Source organism: Lonchura striata, chromosome 5 (genome assembly GCF_050655825.1).
Source record: "Lonchura striata isolate lonStrDom1 chromosome 5, ASM5065582v1, whole genome shotgun sequence".
NCBI classification, from domain to species: Eukaryota; Metazoa; Chordata; class Aves; order Passeriformes; family Estrildidae; genus Lonchura; species Lonchura striata.
Window position 1 is genome coordinate 41,704,750 of NC_140707.1, and position 8,185 is coordinate 41,712,934.

Below are 8,185 nucleotides of genomic sequence, written 5' to 3' on the forward strand. Positions count from 1 at the left end.
AACGAATTTGGCTTAACGTGCTTGCCTGTGGTTATGTTTGTTTTTACAAATCTTGTTTACCGCTCGTGTAAGCATTTCCTCATAGTTAGGAGACTTCTACCAGGCACACGCCAGTCCACCTTCAACCCACAAACTGGGGTGTCTGTTCTTTAGCTCCCCACAGGGGTCTTTCAAGCCCCCTGATTCAAGTGCTGAAGGGCACTTGCTCATCAGACATGCTGGCTGGTGACAGCCTTCCCTCAATCCTCTAAGAGCTAAACAGTAGAGACACGTTCATAACAAATTGATTCAAAGAAAATTAGCCTTTGCCCTTTGTATAGAGTGTCATCTGACAATAGCTGCAAGTGAGTTTTAGTTAAAATTTTTCAGTGGAATCTTTTTGCTCCAATTCCCTCTTTTCCATGCTGAGGAGAACTCTGAGCTGTAGGTAGGTGTGCTTGATGTCAAAAATTGTGTTTTAATTCTAGTAGGTCACTTTGACTTCTTCACTAAGTGTTCAAAAGATAGCAGTTATCTGTCTTATCCAATAGTTATCTAACTTCTAGTTATGTGCTTTTCATCTTTTCATGAATCATCAAATACAGTGCTTTAAATTTATCTCTTGTAAGCTTTCATACTAGTACAAATTTACTATGCAAGTCGATCAAAATGCCTGGGTCATGCTTTTTTTCTTTTTTTTTTTTTTTGCATTTTAATACATTAAATACATGCAGAAACATTTTTAGGTTACTCCTAAACATGGAACACCCAGCAGAAACACTAGACTTGAAGACAAAATTAGATTGTAGAGGTGGTATTAGATTATTTAACTTTAGAAACTCACATGCTGCTGGAATTTAGGTAACATTTCTGGTTGTATTAAGAATTTACAGGTTGAGGAGAGCCAGTATTTTGTGAAATGGATAAAATAACAAAGACATCATTCTGCCATGGAATTTACTGATAAATCCTAAATCTATTACCTCTGTTCTTCAGTAAGCATAGCTTAATATTAGATTCCCTAAATGTAGTAGTGTTACGTGAGCATAAAATTGGGATAAACACAGATATAATATGGAGCTTGACTTTAAGAAAATACCTTTCCTATAACACACCATTTTCATGTCTTTAATATGCTTTCTCTTCAGTTCTTGAAGAGCTATAAGGGTAATGCTTAAAACTGAGTATTTTAGCAATAGAAAGTTTGAGTCCTGAGCCAGGCAAGGTGAATTGCCTAAGATTGCCTATAGATTAATTTTGAACCATCTTTCATTCCTTTGTTCTGCCTTTGGCTCATGCCAGATCTAATCCTGCTTTCACTTAAGAATTGAATTTACTTGTAGTTAGTTCTTCAGAAAAACTTCCAAAGTGTTATCTGCTGTAAACCACTATAAATTACTAGGGGCTGAAGCTTGCATACAGAAATGTGCTGATTCCAGTAGAAGTTTGGGGATGGGGAAAGGGAGCTCTGAGAGAATCACCTAGCACGCAGCCATAGCGGAAAGCCTGTACAAAATTGCTATCGCAGCACAGCGATACGCAAAAGGCATGAGATGTAACCTTTCTCCTATATTGTAACCCAGCCCTTCCCAAAGTGGCTGCAGTGAATTGAAAGGAAATATTGCAGCAAGCCGTGCATTCTCCAGCCGCGGGGCCGTGTGGGCTTCCTCGGGCCCTGCGCCACACAAAGGCCAGCGCGGCTCTGCGGGGACCCGGCCGTCCCAGGGGGGCCCTGCGCGGGAGCTGCCATATCCCTCCATTGTGATTTCCCTCGAAAATAGTGCACTGCGTTACAAAAAGCCCAAAACACAATAGTGTGACTCAGCAGTTCGGACCTGCAGGCCACCAAGCCGGCTCTGTGAAGGTGTTGCTGCTTGTGAGGGAAGGAGGGAAGATTCCAGCGCTGCCTGCTTTTGGACCTCACTTTGCAGTCAGCCTTAGGTAAAGGCATCTCCTCTCAGTGCTGCACTGAGCTGCCAGGGGGCCACAGACACATCAGCTGTGGGAGATGCTGAAAGAGGAGGCGTTCAAGGAAAACACACATAGAAATCACACAATTGTCAAACCTGCCCCGTGATTTTGGAAAGCTAACTAGCATCTCGGACTGATACCACAAATCATTAGGCAGGCAGATGAGGCAGCTATCTCGGCTTTGCTGTCAATAAAGTAGGTCAGGCACTGCCTTGCAGCCTCTCAGTTACCATAACAATACTATTTGTAACACACTTCGACAACAAAAAGCACCAAAGCTAGAAACTACAGCTAAGTAACACTCTAGGCGGTGCTGGGTGCCAGTGGCTGGTCCCCTTCCCTGGCAGGGAGAGAGCAAGAGAAAGAAATGAAAAATGAGACCAGGTGGTGGTAGAAAGCAAGGAGACTTGGCAGAGCAGCAAAGCAAATGAGAGGAAGAAAAGACAAGAGGGGAGGCATCATTAGCAAATAAGCAGAGGTGAAAAAGGTAGCAGAAAACTTTGAAAAAAGAAAGGAGGAAAAGAATATGAAAGCCGATTTAACGAGAAATAATCCTTCTGGCTAGTCCCCCTAGAAGGGGAGCGATGATTTAGATCAGAAGAGGGGCTGTGCAGCACCATAGGGGAAAGCAGGGTGTGAACAAACCCACTTCCCCACGGAGTGAACAAACCAACCCAGAGGTACAAATACAGAGAAGCAGGGTGCTGTCTGCCCATCTGCTCACAGCTTCCCCCTGCCCCTTGTCTTGCAGCCACTGAAAGGTGGGATCCACATCTCTCAGCCACTGCCTGCCTCTGCTCACGCTGGCTTTTCTCCCACTTCTCCACCCTCTCCTCCTGCCGCCCCCCTGAAGCCAGCAGTGAGCCTGCTCTCTATGTGAAACGCCCAGGAAAGCTTCTATTGCCTCAAGCTTCTGCACGGTTGCCTGATTGCCTTTCAACCTCCCCATTTTTGTTCTCCACTTGTTTTCCCCTTAAGTTTGCTTCTAATCAGAAGTTCTGGGCAAGATTTTAAAGCCTGAGGCAATGCTCAGGTGGAACTCCTGTACTTAAGGTACAGATAGACATTTGAAAAGCCAACCATTTGGGGTTTGGGATTTTTCAATAAAGCAGTCCTTTGAACCACTGTGTTATTTGTTCAGTTGCAGATCGTTTTTTCCGTGGAATTTTTAACCCATTATTTTTAAGTCTCCCTTTAAAGAGCAGACAACTCTTGTGCTTCACTGTTTTTTGGTGGTCTTTTTTTGTTTTTTGGTTTTTTTTTTTTGTTACAGACTGCTCAATTTTCACTGACCACCCCCAAAATTTCTCTTCTCTTTTTTATCTTTTTTTTTTCTCTCCTCTCCTCTCCTCTCCTCTCCTCTCCTCTCCTCTCCTCTCCTCTCCTCTCCTCTCCTCTCCTCTCCTCTCCTCTCCTCTCCTCTCCTCTCCTCTCCTCTCCTCTCCTCTCCTCTCCTCTCCTCTCCTCTCCTCTCCTCTCCTCTCCTCTCCTCTCCTCTCCTCTCCTCTCCTCTCCTCTCCTCTCCTCTCCTCTCCTCTCCTCTCCTCTCCTCTCCTCTCCCAAAAATATATCATTCAAATAATTGGAAGCAAGTAATGAAAACTGGTCCAGAGAGTTTCATGTTCTATTATGAGTTTTCCACATGTGTCAATCTGCTCTGCCTTTGCAAACCCTCAGCACCAGGCAGGGAGGGAGGATGGTAGTTTGAAGGAAGACAACCTCCCTTTAACAGACTGGACAAAAGTACTACTTGCCACCTGCTGGCACCTTTTGAAGGAACTCTGCATGTTTTCCACCACAGAATTGTCCAGCTACTACTGTACACCTGTAGAACCTGAAGCACAAACCACTGCAATATTGTGTATTTTGCAGAGCTGGGATGCAGGCATCACCTCACCATTTCCCTGCCCTCTGCAGCTCTTCCTGCCCTGTCAGTCCCAGCAGAGGATAACTTGCTGGACTCTGATGATGTAGCCACAAAAATGAAAAAAGATTGCAAAAAAGAAAAAGTAAACACCTCCCCAGATTTAAGGAGATACTTTACTGTAGTTTTGTAAGAGGATCTCATCTATCTCTTTAATAAGTAAAGAATTTGGGTGACACAGGACCTTCTTGTCTCCAGTGGAGAACATTTTTTTCCCAGGGAACCTGAAGCTCAGTTATTAAAAATGAAAATCTGTCTCAGCCTTTCAACTCTGTTCTTGGAAACACCAGCAGTTAAAAAGGGGAGAGTTAAAAAGAAGCCAAACAGAGAGACCTTTTCCAGATCGAGCTTTCCTGTCATCTTGGTATCGGGACAGCGGCACTTGGCTGCAGAGAGGAGAAAAGGTGAGCTGTGCTGCTTTTTACATATCACAGAAAATGCTCTGTTTCCTCTTCAGAATTGCTGCCCACCTGGAGTGCTGAGCAGCACAAGCATAATTCAAACCCAAAGAAAACCCTCTTCCCAAAAGTGCCTTATGCAACTCCCCAGACCAGTGTGGGAAATGGGTTTTCATGAGCATTAGAGATACTGTGATGAACTAGTGAATCATTAGTTGAAAACATTCTATCAGGAAAATTGTAAAGCATCCTGTTCTGACAAATTATTTTCAGACTTGTTTTCCGGACTTTGAGATTTGTCAGGAACTTGTTTGTTTTTTTCCCATCCAAACTGTAAAGTCTATCAATTCTAGTTGTACTGGCATTTGGAAATTATTTGCCAGGGAAGTCACTGGAAGAAGAATAAGGTCCTCAGTTTTATGTTAGTCCTCATAAATATGCATTTACAATTAATGTGGTGAAGACAAAAACTCAAGACAGCAAAAGGAAATTTTCTACAGAAAGTAGGACTTTTTTGCCTATGTAGCAAACTTAAACTTTTGTGTTTTATTTAAAAAATGTTTCTAACACAAGGAGAGCATATTAATGTCATTAACTGAAGACAATAAAGGCAAAAATCAAAAATTATTTGAAGAATATTCTCTGGGTGGGGAAACAGGGAACACCATAGATCTATATATGAAAATGGAAGGTCTGAATTTGCAAACAACAGCGTCCCTAGACAGACTCTTCTCAAAGGTATCTTGAGCTGACTGAATATTCAATGTCCTGTAAGCCCTTCATGACAGGAAAACTTGCAATTGGAGAAAAAAAAATTTCTATATTTTTATTTTATATATTATTCTATAGTCTGTATTTTTAATGTTTATCTTTCTTTTCATATATTTAAATCAGTAACAATGTGAAGTACTCAGCAGCTTCTAGCATTAGATCTTCCTTTTGAGCTATTGACAGAATTAGGCAATTTTGGTTTTATATTCACTTTTACCTTCTAACTTCAGTTTTAATTTTATTGCATCTAAGACTGTGCTGAATACCCTGAATGGTCCTGTATTGTGACATAAACAGCACTAGGGGTCAAATTTCTATGCTTTATCTTCACATTCAGAATAGCTGAGTGCTACTTTTTCACCATTTTCTATCCAAATATGAATGATTTTGGAGTCAAACCTCAAGAAATAACACTGAGCATTTACCAAAATAAATGACTTCTCTGCTGTTTCCAGTCAAAGGTCCAAATAGCTCAACATGCAGTCTCTGGCAGCTGTTTGCCAAAACATGTGACACACATAAATGTGATGTTCCTTTTCTGCATGGTGACAACAATACAACAATTCAACAACATCTACAGGATGACAATATCTGTATGGGGATTGTGCACAATGTACTTTGTTAGGACCTGATACTGCAAGGACTTCTCTGTGTGATGACCTGTGAGTAGCAATGAGAATAATGAAAAAGCTGATAATCTGGAATCTCTGTATGTGCCCCAAGATAGGAACAATCACTGTCATTAGTTTTGAAACAGGAAAAATAGATTTGGGAGTTTTTAAAGAATGTAATAAAAATGTGTCCCTTAGATATTTTGAACTTGTGATTCCTAAAGAGCTTTCCACCCAAGCTGATTTGCACTGGCACAGGTTGGTAAGGGAGGTAATGGAGTCTCCATCCCTGGAAATATTCTAAAGGCATCTGGACATGGTGTAGGGGTAGGTGGCCTTGCCTGAGCAGCGCAGTTGGACCAGACTATCTCCAGGGGCCCCCTTCTACCTCAGCAGTTTTGCAGTTCTGTGGTTACTGAGCTTCAAAACCAGTCTCAACCAGGCAGGGAACCCTTGCAGGTAGTGAAGTGTGGTGTCAAACCTCAAGCTTACACATTACCCAGCTGTGACACTTAGCAGCACCAAAACTTTTCATGCAGTGAGATAAGGACCTGATTCTACCGTGCCCTGAGTATATCTGAGGAGTCCTGAGTATAGTCAATGTTCATTACCAATCACACTCAAAAATATTCTTGATCTTACCCCTCTGAAGTCAGTTTGTCTTTGCAAGGAGTGGATCAAGTTTTTACAGAATGAGGCTGCAACTCTGTAAAGATCAGATACAGATTTTCCTCTAACAGAGCCCTTATGAAATCCCAATAATGGAGTCGGATATCTGAGGATGTTTATGCTGCAGGAGTTAGTCCAGAATCCAAGAAAGGAAGATGATGAAGAAGAAGAGAACGAGATGGGAAAAAGCAGGACAGAGTGCACAGGATTACAGAATTAGAAGGGAAAACATGGGAAAAGGAAGAAACCAGAGATGTGAGAAAATTGTTTTTAAGAGGAGGAAAGGAGAAAAAGGGAGAGGAGAGGAGAGGAGAGGAGAGGAGAGGAGAGGAGAGGAGAGGAGAGGAGAGGAGAGGAGAGGAGAGGAGAGGAGAGGAGAGGAGAGGAGAGGAGAGGAGAGGAGAGGAGAGGAGAGGAGAGGAGAGGAGAGGAGAGGAGAGGAGAGGAGAGGAGAGGAGAGGAGAGGAGAGGAGAGGAGAGGAGAGGAGAGGAGAGGAGAGGAGAGGAGAGGAGAGGAGAGGAGAGGAGAGGAGAGGAGAGGAGAGGAGAAGAGAGGGAGAGGGAGAGGGAGAGGGAGAGGGAGAGGGAGAGGGAGAGGGAGAGGGAGAGGGAGAGGGAGAGGGAGAGGGAGAGGGAGAGGGAGAGGAAGAGGGAGAGAAAGAGGGAGAGAAAGAGGGATAGAAAGAGGGAGAGAGAGGGAGAGAGAGGGAGAGAGAGAGGGAGAGAGAGAGGGAGAGAGAGAGGGAGAGAGAGAAAGAGGGAGAGAAAGAAAAGAGAAAAGAGAAAAGAGAAAAGAGAAAAGAGAAAAGAGAAAAGAGAAAAGAGAAAAGAGAAAAGAGAAAAGAGAAAAGAGAAAAAAGAGAAAAGAGAAAAGAGAAAAGAGAAAAGAGAAAAGAGAAAAGAGAAAAGAGAAAAGAGAAAAGGAAATTCAGGCTGACCCCAGAATACAAGAGCATGTTCAGTAGCACACAGAAACGCAGATACCTCAAGCCTGGATGTCAGTGTTTCCCTCAGCCCACTGTCTCTAAGGCATGGCTGAATTTGCAGGGTTGGCTGTAGAAAGGCTGTATGAAAAATGCAAACTCCTGTCTTCAGTTTTTGCAGTAGGAGTCAAGCAGAGCACCCCAAGAGAGGGTGAAGCATTTTCCCAATCCAATGACATTATCTGGGGAGAAAAAGTGTGCATCAGTTTTGGTTTCAGAAAAGCAAGAAGGAGTAACCTTGGCATGCTGCTTCAAAATTTGCTCCCTTCAGAAGAAAACCCCAACAGCAATATCATCTCACTTTCATTTATAGACAGCAAGAGATCCTGTTCTCACACACACTGATTGAAATGTGCAGAACTTTCTCCTACCAGCACTGGGTGCTGAACACAGTGAGCCCTTCCATCAGGATGCAGGCCAGCTTTCTCCAAGAGTCTGGCTTATGAGAAAAATACACAGGGATAGTCCAACATGAAATTCAAGACTTTTTTACTGCTTCACACAACAATAAAGCATAGCAGAACACATTTAGTAAAGCCACTGATATGTGTCAGGGCAGAAGACACTGTTTTCCACTCTTCTACACTCAGATTGAGCCCCCTGAAAAGTCACCCCATTGACCAAATGTTTTTAAGATAACAAAATAAATAGAATCAACCCTGAATGTTTTTCTTGTTCATCCTTTGCTTTATGATCCATGAGACTACCCTTAATTTCCCTATTCCAACCATGAGAGCTACAATAATAGAAAAATAGAAATGAAAACTGAGCTCATCAGACAAGGCTACCCCCACCAAAGTCAAGCTGGCCCTGTGTGGGTTTGGAGCCCACCCAGGCAGAGCAGCTTGCAAGGCCCGTGCCTAAGATCACAATGTACTC